The 21,095-nt window shown below is 32.3% G+C and overlaps 1 protein-coding gene across 3 annotated transcripts in view; it reads right to left on the reverse strand.

Moving 5' to 3' along the window:
* Nucleotides 1-21,095, reverse strand: part of LOC111029901 (broad-complex core protein-like) — an 80,508-nt gene that overhangs the window by 46,544 nt on the left and 12,869 nt on the right. The window contains exon 1 of one of the 3 annotated variants that reach the window (XM_022309148.1): nucleotides 5,762-6,274. The exons of the other annotated variants lie outside the window; for them this stretch is intronic. The gene's annotated coding sequence lies outside the window, so the exon portion shown is untranslated. Of the gene's footprint in view, nucleotides 1-5,761; nucleotides 6,275-21,095 lie in introns of those variants that run through there. 3 annotated transcript variants of the gene reach the window in all.

Consider the following 21,095-nt stretch of genomic DNA (forward strand, 5'->3'; position numbering starts at 1 on the left):
GCGAGCGCCGCGCCGCGTTATTCGCGAATTATACATATTTACGTGTTTTCGGCGCGGCGCGAGATGAAAAGTCGACGGCGACGGCTGTGGCGCTCCTCCTTCCGATACACCGCGGGAATTATTATAGGTATATTTTTGAGAGAATTGCCGAAAGCGCGCGCGTAGGGATGGAAATCAAACCGGAGGAGCCTATGTATATTGTATATATTATTATACACACCGCCACCCCGCCGCCTTGCTATATATACATTATTACACCGTACACCGTCGTCCGCTCGTCCACCTCCACCGTCACCTCCACCGCCGCCCCGGCCTGGGCCGCCACCCTTTTACGCAGCATTAAAAGTTTCATGCAGAGCGAATATCGTCGGCTGTGTTGCCATAGGGATAATCGCATTAAAATCTAAAATGGTCTCCCGTTACACCTTGTTCGTTATTAAAATCCTCCGTATACATTCAAAAATTATTTCGCGGTTTATACAAACGGCGGCGGCCCGCGCGCACACTTGCACCACTAGCTGTTACACACCGGAGTAATGTGCGGCCATTTTTGTTTGGTTTTGTATATTATTATGTTGTGTGCACGGGTGTGTGAGTGTGCGTGAGTTTTTTGAAAGGCTTTCGCGGCGGTTTTCTGAAAGGTTGCCAATAACGATTAGTCCTTTGCAATCGAGTGTGTATGTGTGCGAGAAAGCGAATTCGATAATTAAAAACGAGTGCTTGAAAATCACCGGCCATGTTTTTCCATCGCGATTCAAATATAATAATAACATACAACTCTTAATCATCGATTTTTGTTCAGAAGTAGGTATACATAATATGTGTGTATATATATATATATAATACATCCTACCCAAATTAACCATAAATTATATTATAATTAATGCATTATTTTAAGCAAAACGATAGCGATGATAATAATAATGATGACGATAATGATGATAATAATAATAACAATAATTAAACCCACAATTAAACTCGAAACACTCGATCTGCCACACAGCCAAAAATCGAGCCTTCATATTACATTATGATAATGTATAACGTTTTCGCCCGGCACACACACTCGCCATAATACACATGAGGTTATAAAATATAAACTCACGTCGACACTTCATGGATGTCGGTGAGAGATTAAAAACAAAATATATTTTTTTTACAACAAAATAGATAAAAATTATAATAATATACCTTGGTAGGTGCAGTGTTTGAAAATTTATAATATTGTAATATACCTAGTTTTGTGTATAAAAACGTTTTGGCGCAGTTGGAATTATTTATGTGGGTTTTGTACACGACCCCGCGGAATCGAAGCGACATCTTTCTCTTTTCCAAATGTATAACGACGATCAATATTATTACCATACCAATCCTTCACTTTTATAATAGGTCATATATACATATTACACACGCATTTATATATTATACGATGACTCGGGATTTTCGTATATATATAATATATATACATACACCTAAACGAGAGACCAACCGACGACCCTCCTCTTGTTATAATGTCACCGACATATTGTATGACTATATATAGTATATATACGAGCCCGGGGGGATATAAGGGTTAAAGCCCCCTCCTCGCGCGTTGTCTCGAGCAGTATTAAATTATGACTAATATAATATATACATACATGTATAAATCTGCTTACGAGGAACGACACGTGAAAACTGTAATCAACGTTCTTGAAAAATGAGACCCGATGTGTATATAATATCGGTAAAGGTTATTATAATAATATTATGCACACCCAGATCGTATTCGCATAAGTTTTTATTGAAATTTTCGTACTATTCGACGAAATTGTATTATAATTATTTTCTTCCGGTTTACGGTAATGTGTATATTGTATGATATAGGAAGTACTTATATTATATTGTAACCAGTATCATGTGTACGGATGCTAATAAAATAATTCGGGTTTAGAACACAACCCAAATTTGTTTGGTGCAAATGTTCACGTCTTCTGAAAAGACTCTTTCATGTTTCATGACTATAAACTATATCCGAATGGGGAAAAATAAAACGTTAAAAGCGAATTGTTCGTCGATTTGGCTTTGGCATTTTACGAAAGGTCAAAACACCCGGAAATCGGGATCCCGACGACAATGTCACCGAATACTACTTACCGTATTTGGGTTAAAAAAAATTACCGTAAACGTTCGGAAAAGAAAATAACATTTTCAGTTCGGTTCGTACAAAATAATAATATTACAACGCAATAATACACGCTACGGCGTGGCGCGCGGCCGCGGCGGTCGTATTATGAATATTTTTTAAAACTAAATCGGTTGGTACGAGTGGCTGGCAGAACGAAGGGATGTGTGCCGGATCGAAACTTTAAATTCGCAGTTTAACTCAAGGGATTTGTAACATTGCATTGAGGGAGGAGTTCAATTTATCCTTCTAATTCTGATTAGTCATGCGGGAAATAAAATCAATACTGGCAATAAAAAACCGCCGGAGAGGATGTAAATGAATGCCGCATGCCCGCGATGTTTGCCCAAATATTACCGACATCCTTTCCCCGGCATATATATTATACAATATACATTTGCCATCCCTGTGTGCGTACGCGCATTTCAAACGGGGAAAAAAAATATTTACGATTAAAAAGCACAGGTCCGCGTGTAAACAGCGACGCATACCGTAAAGGAAAAAATGCACACACACCGAGTATGTACTTTGTATACAGTATATACACAATGAAATAATAATAATAATAATAATAATAATAATAATAATAACGATAACGATAATAATAAACGAAAAACCCGTTTTCTTCGCAGCCGACAAAAAAATGGTTAAATTTTCGGGCCGAATTTCGCTTAAACCGATTTGAATAAAATTTGTTTTATATCACAAATCACGTTTTACGATTTTATTGTAACAGGTAACTGTCATTTGCTTTGCATATTATCGAATTTGTTTTTAACCCAGCGCATATTCAACAACAATAATTATCGCCGACTATTTAAGAATATTATTCTATACAGACAAGCCAATACCATTTGTATAATTGAATATTTGAATGTACCATTCATCTTTCTTCAATTGATATTTTTTTCTTTCAAATTTATCCGCATAGATACTGATCGAGTTGAATCTGATTATTATCGTACGATAAAAATAAATAAATATATTATATTTTTTAAAGTTTTAATTTTTTCATTTAAGCACAAAAACTACTTAATATGTATGTACCATTATTTTAATGTATTATAAGCTCATACCTATAGAAATCGTTTAATTTGAAAAATAAAACGAATTAATTATTACAGTCGAGACTTAATTAAAAAAAAGTGTAAGTTGTAATAATTAAATGTGATAATTAAAAAGTGAATTTTTATCAGATTAAATTATTTATCTAATTATAAAAGTAGTTGAGTAAATATAAGAAGTAAACAAAATTTTAAATTTTAAATAACAATAGCTGGGTCACCACAGTAGAGAGGTATGAAGTAAAACGATTGTATACAGATAGTTTTCATGGACCAATTTAACATGGACATTGAACATATAAATTTACCTAGAAAGACTGAAAACGATTCCAAAAAATACTGTCAATACTATTGTAGTGTATTAATTAAAAATGTACAGATTTTTAAATGATGTAAACATTCAAATTATACATTTGAAGGTATATTAGTAAATAGTAATGTATAATTTATAATAAAGGTAATAGATATTCAAGATATTCCACGCCGTTATCAATGGACGCCCGAGGCGTTTTCATTTGGTGTTTTCAAACGTTTTCATTTTAATAAAATTCCTAGCAATTTTTTTTCCGTGTCGACGATCCAAAGTAAATTAATTTCCTTGAACAAACTCCCTGACCCGAGTGTAATGCAAATGTACACCGGAGGGTTACTTAAATAAAAACATAAATAGTGAAAGAGGTGGGTATTTTTTTTTTATTGTCCGGCATGCCACAATATCTCCGACACCACCGTTTATCGGTTAACAGCGTTGAACATTTTAATCAACACGGACAGTTTGAAATGTATAAAGAAAAAAAACATCAAAACGGCTCCAGAGGCCTCAGAGTCAATCTTTTAATAATTACTACACTAATATAATAATATTGTTTTCACAACAACTGTTGTGCGAGGCAGTGAAACGTGACGAGAAGAAGAAATTCATTTGAAATAACGATTAAAACGATTAAACGCCTTGGCACTTGACCGTTAAATAAGGACGACGTTTTTCAAAAAGTTTTGTCGCAAACGTAATGACGGCTACAGTAGCCATCTGCGGTGCACTGAAAAAATGAAGCATTGTAGCTATTCACGGTTATTCACCAACTGCATATTATAGATCTCGACCCAACTTACCTAACCTAACCGGTGGCCGGCCACTAGGGTCGAAGGTCAGAAAAGTACTAAAGGGCCCCCCCCCCCGGGGGCTGTTGAGATTTTTCCGTAATTGCGGACCTCTATATCATATATGTCCGCATACATTATGATCGCCCCTGCAGCTGATTTTACCCGACCCAAGTTCCTAATACGCTACCAATTTAATAACACAAATATTTTATATACGTCACAGTCACGTAATTTGTACACATTACAATATATTAAAATATTTATTCTAGCCGCAGTTCGTAGGTTTTGTTTTGTCATTTATTTTGACAGGCATCCAGAAACTCTTGTCTAAGGTAAGTAGTATACCTATTAAAGGTGCAGCCAGTCTCCCACATTCCCTGACAAAACACGTCACGCCACTGCCGGCCGGCCACCCGTCGCCGCCACTGGTCGGCGGTCGCACAACAAATTGCACACAATTGTACACGCGATTAGATTTCTAAATTTCTAATAATATGCAACATACAACATTATTATAATTATTTTTATATTTTATTATTTTGTAGGTGCCTTTTTTTCCGTTCGAACAGATAAAGCCCCGGGTACCGCTTTCGTATTACTTCCGCGAAAAGGAGGTGCCTAATCATAACAAACCTAACCTATGTTACTATGCACCGAACAAGTTAATTTTCTTAGGCACCTCGCAGAGAAGATTAGAATTTATTCAAGATTTAAGGGAAAAATAATAACGGCGATCTTTATGACTCTAACCGTATTATGACCTTCACACATCCGATCTTATCAAAAAACGTATATTTTTAAAAATGCGATTGCAAACATCATGTACATTATTATTATTTATTATTAAGCGATACGATTTTACTACAGATCGCATTGTTTTGCAAACAATTATTATTTTAGACGGATTTGGCCGATTGCGCGAGCTATTAAAAATAATCAAAATATTATAATAATTATTAATAGACGTTCGTCTAGGGAAGTTTATAGACACGACTATAATAATTATTATCGGGTTTATCAAACGTTTAGATAGCAACGTTTCCGGAAATATCTGATACTTCAAAATCGATACGATTTGCAAATGCGCCTTCCAACTTACACTTTATAATGAACTATAATGTAGGAATAATTTTAAAAAACTACTGATGCAAAAATGTGATAATCATTATTAAACGTTCAAATTGTATTATTTTTATTATTATGAACCATTATTGAAATGATTGAAATTAACCAAATTATAATTAATATTATTTAAACGTAATTAGATCAATAATTCTTAAAAATATTTACATACTTGTGACAGTTTTGAATACTATTAATAATTTGCAATACTTATACGACAGACAGAATATACATTTGCCCCTCCCCACCTCCACCACCACACAACCAGCAATACTATCCTTCATATCAAGTATTCAAGTGCACTTACCGAATACGTTAAGACCATTTGAGTCCGTTGAAAATCCAGTGCATCTGATGGGAATTGCAGTGCCCACGGCGGCAAAAATGAAATAACGACGACCCGGACAAATCGAAAACTGAACTTTCGTAATTATAATAATAAAAGAATTATTTAAACACTATTTATTTGACACGTACTCGACGACATCGTCGTATTTTATTAATTATTTACATTTTTGTCGTTAAAAGTCGTCGAATTTAAGCGGGGGGCCCCGATCTACACGTTTACCTATGTGAGGTTTTTTTATTTTTCCCGTAAATGCGTGCACGCGTCTGCGAGTATTTAAGTGTACGTACCTGGGTGCTAGTGTTTGTGTAATTGTGTGTGTGTGTATGTGCTGTTTAGGAGTTCCTCGTATGAGTGTGTGTGCGTGTGTGTGAGTTAGTGTATGAATGTGCACGTCTGTGTGTGTGTTTGCGCCGAGCTGCAGGAGACGACCGCTGCACAGACGTCTAGCCAGCATAGACGCGGGCCGAGAAACTAGTTCTGGTTTTTTTTATTATTATTATTATTATTATTATTATTTGTTATTACACTATTCATTCTCCTTCGTCTGAGTACACACATACACTGCACACACTGCACACACTGCACACACTCATACACATTACACACTCACACACACTCATACTCACACACACACACACACACACACACTCACACACACACACACACACACACATACACACATGTAAGACCTAGACGTCTGGCGTTCTAGTAAAAAAAATAATATAATGGTGTGGGTTCCGGCTCTCGAAAGTGAATGCGGCACAGTTGCATCGCCGCCGCCGCCGCCGACATTAAGCAGTTCTCAAAATATGCATACACACACGCGCACGCACACTAATAAAATGGCCAATTTTTTCCCCGCCCACGATGAAGAAAAAATTTTATTTTTAATTTCGTCTGGGAGTTATATCCTCTTCCCGAGCGCGACACGGCGTTGTCGTTTTGATTTTGATTTTCGAGGTCATTATTTTTGTTCGACAATATTAATAGATTCAACTATCCCGCGTCTACCGCATAACGAGTAGAATTTTAATTATCGGCCATTATACACCTATTAATATACTGGAAATCGAAAAATTGGCTACATCACCATTTTTCATACACAAATACTGCAATTTATACATTTCGTACATTTTTTTAAAAACTTTTGTATGTTTTTAAGTCTATTTATATTAGTTTTCAGTTGGTACCTAGTAAAATTTAAAAAAAAATACAGATTCCAATTTTTCAATATTCCATGGATAAATTTAATGGAAATATCTTTGTTATAATAATAAATAATATTGTTTTATTATATTGACATATAAAAAAACTTGTTAATTAATTAGTTTAAATGATAATTAACAAATTAGGAAATTGTTTATTAAACAACAATTAAATATTCTAAATCTTTTGTTTGTCCTAGTAGGTATTAAAACATTGAAAATCATTTTTACATATTCTGAAGGATGTTTCTTAAGGTTATTGGGTATTATTATAGTTTTTATTGTGGTTTTAAACACGTTAATTTAACTTGTAAATTAATTATTCTACATTTCTACCATAAGAATTAAGGAGTTATATATTTTCATGAAGATTTGAGTTCTAGTTTAATTCTTTACATAGAACCATTATGTAGTTATTTAAATGAAAATATAGAAAAACTTGAGTAATTCGTCATTGAGTTTTAAAATTATATTATCACTTAGATATTGAATAAATAAATTATATTTCAAGAAAAAATGTATTTCAATGAGTTATTACTTCTAATAAATAGTATTACCTACTACAGCATAAGTTTATAGAGATATCGTCTATACTTCTATACTCAATGCTCTATAGGTACTATTTTCTTACTACATATTATTTTAGTTTAATAAATGTTCTAATATATACAATGATATATATTCATAAATATGAACGAAAAACCTATATACAAAAAAAACAACGTTAAAATCGTTATCCACCATTTTTTTGTTTTACGTCGAAATTTGGATTTAGGAAGTCAGTGGTAAAAATATATACTGTAATATACATTTAGGTGTGCAGGCGATAGGTGGCATATTATATAGTTCATTGTTCAATATTTATTATATTATATGCATAAATATCTCGAATTTAGTGTTATTGGAAAACATGACGTGCCGTAGGACTGGACGCCACGCCATGTGAGCATATTTTGTATACAACAATATTGTTGAGAAAATTAAAGGGTGAATAACTTTGAAGACGAGGAGCCCAGCTGGCTGCTGCAGTAAACAAATAACGGCACAAAACTACGCCGTTGTGTGTATGTAGCGCGTAGTAAAAAGATTTGGCGGAATGGTGGTAAGCCTAAAAAGGAAAATCAATATATTCCATCATGAAGTACTTCGCGAAACCGCTAATTCCAAATTACGTTTTTCGTGTTTCCTATCGTTTTACATCGCTTGAACAAAAAGATATAAAAAAAAAAAAAAACGGGAAAAAACGAAAGGAAAGGAACTCTCGAGTGGTCTCGCATATATAATATATATATATATATGCGTATAAAGTATTTCGCGTATGGTTGTGTTCTTTTTTTTTACGAGGGTTGAAATACACGCCACCGCCTTCCGGTTTGACAAATTCGGCTCGTACATCAAAATGCTCAAAAGGTCCTCGAGATCCGTCCGGCGGCAGCGGTACAGGGCGGAGGGAATGAAAAACCCCTGTAATTTATATCCATTTTGGAATGCGTTTTACTATCATTATAATAATATATTATATTGTGTACACCGTCGTCGTCGGCGGCGGCGCGGTCCAACAGCGTCGAGAAATGTATTCTCTCTCTATATAAAATATCCGCGTATACCTCCGCGTCTCCCATCATCAAAACAACGACGGTTCCTATTTCATTTGTTTATTTTCACAAATTGATCACGTTGTTGGGAAATGATGAACTTTTTACGTGTTTCCACTTTCCATCCTCCATTCGCGGAAAAAAAAATGCAAAATAATATATTTTATACGCTTGGCCTTAAAACGGATTAAATACCAAATATAGTAAAGCAATTGTCGGTGTAAAGTTAAACTTTATGTCTTACATTATTGCTGCAGTGCGAAATGCGAATATAATATAATCCCGAACGGTTCGTATTACACGTATAATAATTTTGGTAGGTACGTTGTAGTGTTGTAAGTACCTATGTATACATAATATATATAGGTGGTTTGCGCATAGGAAAGGGTTAAGCAACACAAAATATTCGGACGATGATAAAAAACTAGCATTGACCTTTAAGCGTCTAGACACTTATTATCTAAAATCTAAATGCGTCTATGTTTATTTTAATTTATAGTAGGTAAAAAAAAATTTAAAAAGCGATGGCTATCAAAGCGGCATAGCTGCAGCCGGTCAATGTGCTGTATATTATATTATAATATAGCATTAATTATACTAATACTCTATTTTTATATAGATAAATATTATAATTAAGTAATTATACTTATTATGTGTGCTTTACTATAATAGTTACACAACGAACGGCGGTCTGAAATATACTAAAATATCCGATTAAGAGAGACTGAATGTTTCTATGAAATATAAATTAGCTTGATTGAACAACAATAATGCACGCTCGGGTATGTAATACAAAAATACATTATACAGCATACCGTTCGACGACAACAATCACATAATAATAATATTATTATTATTATGCAGTCATGTTGGAAATCAGTAACGGGAGGCATACTTGATGAAAATAAAAATATTTTCCGCAAGTAATTTAATGTTTTGATTTTAAGGGATTTTTAATTATTAAAAATATATATAAAATTATTAGATGTATCTATGGATATGTAATATCTGGTATGTAGGCAAATACGTGTTAATCACGTAAAGGTTATCTTCGTTCATCAGTTACGATTAACTATACAAACAGCCAATTATCGATTACAGATTGATAATTTTTCTACAAGTAGGTAAGTCAAATTTTTTTCTGTGCCTATCACCGTAGTATGTAAATCTGATAATATTTACAATCATTCACTGTATACTTTACCTATAATCTATATAATTTAGTGCATAAAGTATTATTATACTGAAGTTGAAGTATAGCTTTATACTTATGCTATATACATTAAAATAGAAACTCAATTTTAATTTTTAATACTTTTTAGTATTTTATCATATGATGCATTTACATTTTAAAGAATTAAGAAACAATTTTTAGGTTAAACCATGCATTTTGATAATAGACATTCATTACCTATTGAAACATAAATTGGCTGTAATCTTTTGACAGCACCTATATTTTAATCAATATTTGGTATAGTTATTGTATATTTATTATTCAAATATTATATTCACGCAGTACTTAAGTATTATATTATGTTTATGCAGACGTTCGTTTAAATATAAGATTATAAGTTAAGAATAAATGCTCCCTGATTATAATGATTTTAGGGGGTACCTTATTTATTATGATACAATGCTGTAGTTATACAAAATATACAAAAATAATAAAATATTTTAAATTTTCTTCGTTTCTTTTTATATTAAGTATCAATTTATTTCTTACATAAAAAAAAATTATCTTCTATAGTACGTCTGCATTATAATATACGAAAGAAACGTAATTATGTCGTGTCCATTATAATATCACCTGTACATGTATACGCACTTTAGACCTGATACATAGGCTATATCAGTACACAATATGGCCTAGTCATAATTATTTATTCTATAGCCCTAAATAATAGATAAGTACAGTACAGATACACAAAAATTCTTAGAATTGTCCTTACGGGTAGATACTGGATTTATATGTTCATCCTTATAAGTTTCTGCGTGTTATATAACATACAATAAATGATAAAAACTAACAAGTCGTAATATCGGTCGGTGATGTGTCCTTATTAATTTATTGTTGTTCTGTTAAGACAGTATACGTGTTTTTGTGATAGCTAATAACTGATAAAGTGATAACTATTCAATCGGACTTTAATGCTACCATATTATAAGATGGACTAATAGATATTAATACAGATTTGAGTTTATACACATCATGTGCCAATATAATATTATGAGCGCACAATAGCCAACTATACGTGAGTGTTAGAAACTTAGAAACCATATTTTTTTATATAATACGTACCTATTACGTATAGTTCATATGGATAAGGCGTAGACAATAAATAATAATATAATAAAAAAGAAAAATTGACATTAATGGGTGTTGAAATATTAACTATAAACCCAGTACCTATATTAAGTGACTGCAGCTTTGTCGTGCACAATAATAATATTATATATTTTACAAATACATAATATGCGTTAATACGTTTTTTTTTATAATTGTTCAATTGTATGATTTAATAATCACTGACGATTGACGAGTGACGAGAGACTAGACCTTACTAACGATAAGGAAAGAAGGCTATTGCAAATCTCCAACCACCTAACCGAAATACTCAATCCGGACCCCAACAACATATTTAAGATCATACAATTCCTTTCAGATACACATCTCAAAAAATAAATTGTAGATTGTATGTTCCTAATACTTAACTTCTTTGTTTTCATATCTCTCTTTTAATTATTATTATTATTATTATAATTTTATTTTATTCCTAAATATGTTATTCTGTATTTCATCATTTAAAAACGAATGTAATGTTTAAATACATATGTATAATGTACTGTTACGTCCAGAAGATAGTTTGTTTAATAAAAAAAAATATATATACATACACCTACCTAAACGTATAATTCCACCGACGTTATTTTATAAAATATGTATTTCAGGCAAAACAGGAATATTTAAAAGGCCAGCGGTGTGCAATTTTTGAATTTCTGCAGATCGTCGGTCCACGCCAAGTCTTCACGTGCATATTAAATACAAAACTCGAACCTAACCGAAATTTTCGAAAATTTTCGAGTACCTACATAAATTGCTCTGAAATTTCTATACACTGCAGATCACAATCATTAAGAATGCAACGTCGATGTGTACTTATATGTATGTATATATATATACATAATACGGCCATACTTATATACTCTGAGCAGCAACGGGCATTTGATATAGGTATACTACATAGATAGTATAATATGCTGCCATTATAATATTATAACCTGCACTAGAGGTCATTTATTCGTTTTATGCAAACTTATTATATATATATTGTATTGACGTGCATAATATAATGCGGCCGGTGCAAAAGTAAACCGGTTTTACATTTTCGGGAGAACAACGAATCGGTGGCAAATGCGCTGCTCCCCGTGAGTGTATATATTATGTACGTATAAACCACTATGATATATCACATTATATGTATATATACATATATTATAATATTATGTACATGCAGTTTGTCGTCTGCTGCATAATGCGTGCATTCGAAATGATTCGTACCAGGTATATAATATGTATAAACGTATATATTATATTACATTATTATACTCCTACTTCCTAGCGAGAAAAACGTATACAGACAGATTTTCCAGGGAGGGAGTGAAAAAGAGATAGATTGTGAAAGACAAGGAAGAAAATACGTATTATAAGACTCGAAATTATACGTCATTAATAAACATTATCCAATTACTAGCCAAGAAGTGTTTTCGTACAGAGTCCCTGCGGCGGCCAACACAGTGTTCCCAGTTCCCACATAATTACCTTGCCTTTAACTCGCGCGTGTTGTAGGTTTCGCGTAATTCATGTTGCACGTCTGATAATATTCTACTGCACTTTTATGCATATTATATTATAATTTTATTCTTGCATTAAAACTGCATCCGAACATATTTTTTCTTCTTCCATAATTCCTACTCGTAACCGTGTTTGTTGTCTACAACAAGATCGGACGCCAAGCGTTTACCTACGGCCGTACTTATTTTTGTACGCAAGCAATGTTAAAACAAATATACTGCCTATATATTAAAATATATTTGAGTCACGGAAGAAGACATTTCCTGGATGTCGGAAAACAACATTCGATAGTGTTGGTAAAACGATTAAACGAATGATATAAGAATAAAAAATAGAAGGAAGCGTATAGAACTGAGAGGTGGCGAAAAATCCTAGTCGCTTAACGGTATCGTATACATGTATTATAAAACTTACATGGGGGTGCAAAACCATTTTATTTTACACCAACCCTTTTCGGTAAACAGGTCGTTTTCTTTTTTTTCCCCTAAACGGTTAAATTTACGAGCTGTTTCCTCATTTTTTTTTCCACTGGGTTGCCAGCAACACGGCGGTGGCGACAGCGGTAGCGGCACGGTGTAGTGTAGGGGTGGCGTTATAATATTATATAAAATTTGGACGATCAACAGGCAAATTCACACACACAACACGCACACAAATATACGATACGATATTTAAATGCTCCTGCCACCATCGCCATTTCCGCGAACCATAATACATAATATATATCGGACTGTTGTAAATACAGTGTATGTATATATAAGTATATTATATTATATATATATATATATTATATACGTGTTTATATACTATGGCCATGGGAGTTGCATTTTGTAAATTATGTAAGCTAGACAGTAGACAGACACTATACGGGCTGTTGACCTTGGGATACTTTACTAGTCTGCCGGGCAAAATTAATATGTGCATGATAAATTCTAAAAACGTGGACAGGTGAGGCACCGCTAACGGGTGGCGCGAACTGCGTCTGGCGACGATGGTTATTTTAATATTATTGTTATTTTTTTCGCGTACAAGTATTTACACCTAAAATACACTTACAGCTTACGTACAGGTAGTTGTCATTGCGTCCAATAAGGGGCACAGACAATTTATGAATATAATTATAATTTATAATATACCTACCTATATAATATATATGTATGGTAGGTTCAAGGTATTAAGTATTTATTTTTTTTTATTAGCTATTAGTATAAAAACTACTAGGTACGGCTCAACAATTATAATACAATATATGTAATGAAGTACCTATTTTTAATGTACTAAATATAAAACAATACGATTGAATGGTTAATCAATTTTTGCATTATACTTATATTACATAATGACTAAATAATTTTTTATGTATAACCAGCGATATGAATATTACTGTGTTGAAATAAATCGGCAAATAAAATTTCTAAACCTTTCGTTTTATAGTAGTAAATCGATAAGACTACCTATATATTTTTATACTTATTTAAACCGAAAGTATAAATTATTGATTAAAACAATTTCAATGGCAAAAAAAAATATTTTTTAGGTTCAGCATTATATAATTCGTTCATATTTATATTCCAGTAGTTGACTGACAACTTACAAATGGTGGGACTCTAGGAGAATGTAATCCACGAGATCAAAATATATTGATGACTAAAAAATGTTCCATTATATATATTATTATGTTTCAATAAAATCCTGAAATAATTGAGATAGTAAGATACATCATAAGTCTGTATAAAGGTAATATGAATAACGCACTAAAATGAAAAAATACTTATCGTCGTAAGACTACAATATATAATATATAAAAAAAACTAAGTATCTTTTAAAATCTCCCAGCCGTATATGTATATTTGATTGAATATTAATAATCAATCTTTTCAAATTTACATTTTTGTTTTATGAGTAAAAACACAATATTGGAATTTGCAACAGCGTACGAAGCGATTGTACAATATAATAAGTAATAACATAGTATAATACAATAACTTTTACTGTGTAAAAGTGGATTGCTTTCAAAATCATTATTTACGATCAATAATCTATTATATTGTAGAGTATATTTAGAACCCAATACATATTATACTAATATACCTTCTGTCCTTCTATTACACACTATATATACATTATATTATGAGTATTATGACATTATCGTACATGTATATATATATAGAATATAAATTCCATATCCATATATAGATAAGTACACCATACATCATTATATGCACAGTTTTATGCTAGTGCGTTATAATTGACTGATTAATTATAGGTATTCTATTTTGAGTCATAATAATTTATTATTCAGTTACCTCATCAATTTTATTCGGATACTATAATATACTATTATACTCAGACGCGGTCACAGAGTGTGCCCTTGCATATGATTAGGCTTATAGGCTCCACCTAATATTTCGAACTTGTGCCTACCTATAGGGAATTCTACATTTGGATAAAGTTTCAAACTTCAAATAAAATACAAAATATTATATAGGTGTATAAAATAATGAAAATATAGGAAACTCCAAAAGATCCAAAAGTGATTTTTAATGTACACGCATAACATTTAATTTAGTCTATAATATGCTTTTGTATTAAAAAAACATACTAAATATATACCTATAAGCTTTGCAATATTTTTTTTGTTTTGTTAAAGTATACTAACCCACTCCATTTATTTAAATTGTAATAATAAATAACAATATATGTCACAAAATAAAGCATATAACAGGAAGAATAAAATCCAACAAAATATAAGATGTCGCGTTATCAAGAATGAAGGGATAAGGCATTTGATTATCCTCATCAGGTTCAAAAATTGTTATTCTTAAATAAGCACATTATTTTTCTAACTATTTACTGGTTATTAATTTCGTTATTATTAAACGAATAGTTATTGGAATAATACACATGAAACAAAATGAGTGACCTATTTTAATCAATGTAATTATCACTAGGTATGCCTACTTATATTTAGATGAGAAAAATATCTACGTAATAAGCAACATTTGAAATTATAACAATTTGGATGATTTATATACAAAAATTAATTATACTTGTTCTCCGATCACAAAATCGATATTACGCGTTCCGGATGAATACAGAAAGTAGCAAGTATAAGTATATGATAAATTTCATATTCAAAATATTTATTATTTTCAATACTTTAATAAAATATGCATAATAACGTTATAATGTTATTCTGTAATAAACTTATAAAATAATATCCCGAAACATTCTTCACTGAACAGAATATTATGTACGTATAATAATTGTATTATTCGAATGACGTTGTTTGTGATATTATAATTATTGTGGTAACCATTTGCTTATAAGTTATAACTTACACAGCCGGGCTGGTTAATCTACCTCTACTCTATACTATAGATAATTCGGGAACTTTCGTCAGTGCTTCCGTGCTTCGCGTTTTGCATTATAATATTATATCATACCTGCTACGTTATGCTAACCTTACGTTGCTAATTAATAATAATTGTTAATAATACGATATTATTTTTATTTTCGTTGGGTTACATAAAATAATGTATAACTACCTATTACATATTTTATAAGTACGACTACTAAATTATATGAACGGACTGAAACAAATGGAGATGTGATAATTTCACAATGCGATTCTATTATTTGGATGTGACTTCTATTTTAATATCTAATTAGAAAGTTATCAAATTATATCTATTTAACGAGGTATTCGGAAAACGACTTATATCACGTTATAATATGAATATAATATTATCATAATATAATGATTGTGCTTTAATTGACGATACGGCGTGTCGTTATTTATTATAATAGTATATTGTATTAACTATTAATACGTAAAAAAAACGTGATTTTCTTCTCCTGACCTGCACCACAAGCACCTCCACGATCGGTTAGTACCTATGTATGTAACTACGACGCGATTTTTCCACTCGCCGTATGTGAAATAAATAAGACGATCCCGCGAGAGTGATAAAACCGGTTCCATTTGATAATGCATCGATAATCAATATAATAATATAATAACAATCATAATATAAGTAATACACCGATGATCGGGTAATAAAAACGGCCGTTTAAAAGACCAAGTACTGGTGAGCATAGGTGAGACACGAGCGTCGGATGAGAAATACCAACCATCTGTGCACGGCGGTATATTTTTGACAGACATCGCGGTGATTTTATTCGCGACAGTACAGTATAAGTACACACGGCTAGATCTCTGCAAGTCGTAACCACCATCTGGCCGTTATTTGGGAACCACTATTTCCTAGTGTCGCGTCTGCAGACGCCTCGCACACACATACTAATAATAATAATAATAATAATAATAATAATAATAATAATAGTAATAATGATAATAAATAATATATAAATCGCACGTGTAAGTGTGTGTAGTGTGCGTGTGTCTGTGCGTATGTACAGCTTCGGCAATATAATATATAATGCACACCATGACCGGACTTAACCTCCCGGAGTCGAGCCGAAAACAACGGGTAGGAGGAGGGGGGAGGCGGGCAGCAACAGCCGGAGGCGGAGGAGAACTGCATATTTCGGCGGTCCAGACGAACGCCCGCGCGCGCTCGTGTTTGTGCACTCTGCGGCAGACGCTGTTACAAGGTTACGACACACACACGCACACACGAGTAGGTTTGGATGCGCACAATTTCGTCTGTGCGAAGCTAGTGGTGGAGGTGGTGTCGGTGGTGGTGGCGGCGGCGACGGCGGCGGTTGTGCAGGCGACGGCGGCGGCGGTTACGACCAAGACGACGACCAAATTGCATGCGTGCGGCCGTATAATAAATAAACCATGGTACAAGTCGAGGGGCTACAATAATATAAAATAATAAACGCGCTCGTTCATCCGCCCTGTCCCGCTGAATTATAATAATAATATCCTTGGCCCAGGTCGAATGCGCCGGCCGCATATATATTTTCGCGTGTCCATTGTATTCGAGACTCGTCGTCCACTGGATATTATGGGTATATTATTCGAGAAATGCACGAGAGGACCTGGCCGCGTGCACACACACACACACACACACACACACAAATATAACATACACGTTAACCGCCGTGGTATGGTTAGGTAACAACAATATAAATGTTGGATAGGCGAAATGCTAGACGGGTTTTCGGGTTTCATTTTATTTTTTTCCCCGTGTAGACAGGTACTGAATTTTTTTTTCTCGTTCGTATATTGCACCGGGTCAGACTCATCGTCGGTTGGCATAGCCGTCACGTGAAATAAAAAAAACATGAAAATAAAATACACACACACGCACAGGAGAATCCATTGTCCAGAGATTAGAAACGACGATTATACCGAAAAAAAAAGATACAAAGAGTATTATTATCGAAATAAACCTAAATGGTTGCACTATTGTTCGGAACGAAACTAGAGAATTACGCCCGTTGCTGCAATTCAAACGAAACGGGACTATTGTGCATAGACAACAAGGTCAACGGGATTCAATCGTCTAAATACGTACTAAAACTTCTAGGTCGTCAGACGAGATTCTCGAACGGTTTCTAAACAGTGCAACTAGTGGCGAGTGAAGGGCATACTTTTTTGGTGCAACTGTACCAAAAAATGTATGTGAGTGGGCGATTTGGTTAGGGTTGTTTAATAGGTAGGTAATTTTGTAAAAATATCTATTTATTTAACTATCATTATTGAATAAGTAATAATATTTATGTCGGTAATTTTACTGATTTACTCTAGAATTATTCAGCGAATAGGTAACAAAACGAGCTGTAGTGCTGTACGTATATAAAAGGGGATCTGGGAAAATAAAATTATATTGTTTATTTGTATGTGTGGTGAATTTATATTATTGGAAGTTAAAGGTTAAGTAATAAAACATTAAAACATATATTAATAACCTTAATAGGTTAATAAAAATTAATGTTAATTAATGTTGATATTGTAAAATGATATAAAAATATTTATTGTATAATTATACAAATTATTTATAGTCAAGTTTAGTTGTTCATGTAATTTCAATATTCGCGCCTAAAGGTATCTAAATATTCAGATCGATGAACATTTCCAAATTTTTAGGAAGTACACGATTACAACTCGTTTATTTTCTAAGTCATAAATTATTGCCGATCAAAACTATTTATGTACAATTTATATTTCAAAAGATCGACTGACGTGAAGGTGCTCGTCCTAGTTCTGGTTAATCGCTTCTGAATATGGGAAGTTCGGGGCCTTTCCTCTCTACTTCTCTTGTCGCTCCCACGGTCGTGGTAGTTTTGCCGATGAAAGTGTTTACTACCCACTCTCGCACATGTCGATCATGTCTAACAAACGTCCATTTTCGCCTGTGTTCATAGATATGCAGTTGTTTTTTTCTCGTTAATTATTTACATAATATTATTAACTAATGTAGTCGACAGTTCTATGATCACTGACGGACGTCCCAGTTGCTCATATACAAGTCTTGTCGTATACTACGTTGGACTAGTCCAATTATTTGACCCAGGACCCTTTTCCTATAACATAAATATTAAACTACCATCGCACCTCTCCATCTCTGTTCACGTCTAAAATTTTTACCATCTGTGGTAAAGTCTATGCGAGAAATATTAGAATTTTAATAGTAAATATCTTTCTTCCCAGGGTTACTGGTTTGTTATACGGCAAGATGATTTCAAATTCAAATAGTATAATTATTATGTCCAGTAAGTAGAAATATAACTGAGATAGTCAACCTTATACTGAAGTAGATAATCTCACGGGTATCGTACATTAAAATAATATTGATTAAAATAAAAACAACATTAATTCGTGATCAACTATTGCGAATAACACGTTTTCTCAGCCATATGCGTTATCAATTAAATACCTTTACAGTATATACATACTCGATAAATATATGTTAATACAATAAATACATATTGTAAACAAGGTATACCAGCTATGCTATAATTTTTAATCAATTTTTAATTGAAGTCATAATTCTTATGGTTTTTAAAATGGATCAAACAATGATAATATACTATACACAGGCGTTTCACTAATATGCTCGCAACCTCATTTCATGCATTGATTCAAGTTTTTAAGCTTACGTAAAAACCTTAATTCAAATACTAAAATTCTTTAAACTATTAATTAAAAATACGAACAATTTTTTTTACTAGAACCACACCTTTTTAATGAAAAATTGTAAAGCATATGACTTTTCAGAAAATGTGGAAGTATGTATAAATAATAAATATGTAATGCATATTATCTTAATATTTGAACAAGTGGTTCTCAGTTATTAAAATGTATGATTTAAGAATATACTAACCATGATAATAGTTTGGTTTAAAAACTATTATTATTTAAGAATTATAGTTATTGTTATTTATTACTAACTAATATTAATCCATTAATATTTGTAATGTCTAATGTGTACAAATTGTCTGACGTCTGATATGTAAAAAATAGAGTAAATATTAAACATATTCCAAGTATTTTATATTTAATGTAAAACCATTTTTAAGAACTATTAGGTATCCTTAGTACAATAGTACAAAGTTTAATAACTCGGAAATTACTTGTTCGAATTTCAATTTATAGATGCAACAGTGTTTTCAAAAAAATCATCTACTAAACAATTTACAGTGGAAAAAGGACGGTTCTTATATAAAAAAGGAGTTTTAATCACCACAAGTATCTACTTGAATGGTAAACAAAGACTATGTACTGAAAGATATGGTCTTGATTAGTACCATTCAAAATTTAAAAAATCAAAATTTGAATTGAGAACCATGAGTCTACTTGGTAAATTTCCCTGTATATTATACGATGCGCAGCTTATACATAATTTTAAAATGTAATTTATATATATTAATAATTATAGGCATGCTGTAGTTAATTTGTAAACTATAATACTATAGTCTATGGTAAATAATGCTAACTATACCACACATATCTCGTGTGTAATATTCGTCATCTGTTACATTTTTCAATTGATTTATTGAACAATTGCAATCGGAGACCTCGTTAAAAATGATTACAATTTGTCGAAATAAAAACCTTCGAATCGTTGAATACTAAAAGTACTATGTACCTATATCAAAATCTAGCTTGACAAAAATAGAATGCAAATTCGAAGAAGACAAATGTTCGTGTTTTCAATATAATAATATAATTTGCAAAAGTGTGAATAATATTGTTGAAGTATAATATTTATAAATCACGCGTCTGAGACGCCGAAGGTGTGGGAAAAGGATTTAGAAATAAATACTGGAATAGAATAGAATTATTGAAGAAGTGGTTTGGAATCGAGCCAGAATTTGAATTTTTATTTTATAATGAAAAAAATGTGTACCTTCAGTATATGTGGAAAAAATCAAGAGTTTAAAATAAAAATATAGTTGCTTGTTAAAACTGTTGGTTAACATATTCGTTTATTTTGTAGGAAATTAAAAATTATTCAGCCATGAATATTTAAGTTAAAAAAAAAAACTATTAATGGTAGACTAAATACTGGGTTTTGGGAAGTAGGTACACTGGTTTGAATATAATTCTGTATTTGTGTCAGACAGATATATTATAAACAAGACTAAGGATGGATCCACAATGGGTTAGATTAAAAATACAAGTAGGTTTATATGTGATGTTAAAATTTCAAATATTATCGTAA

Source organism: Myzus persicae, unplaced genomic scaffold (genome assembly GCF_001856785.1).
Source record: "Myzus persicae strain clone G006 unplaced genomic scaffold, MPER_G0061.0, whole genome shotgun sequence".
Taxonomy (NCBI): domain Eukaryota; kingdom Metazoa; phylum Arthropoda; class Insecta; order Hemiptera; family Aphididae; genus Myzus; species Myzus persicae.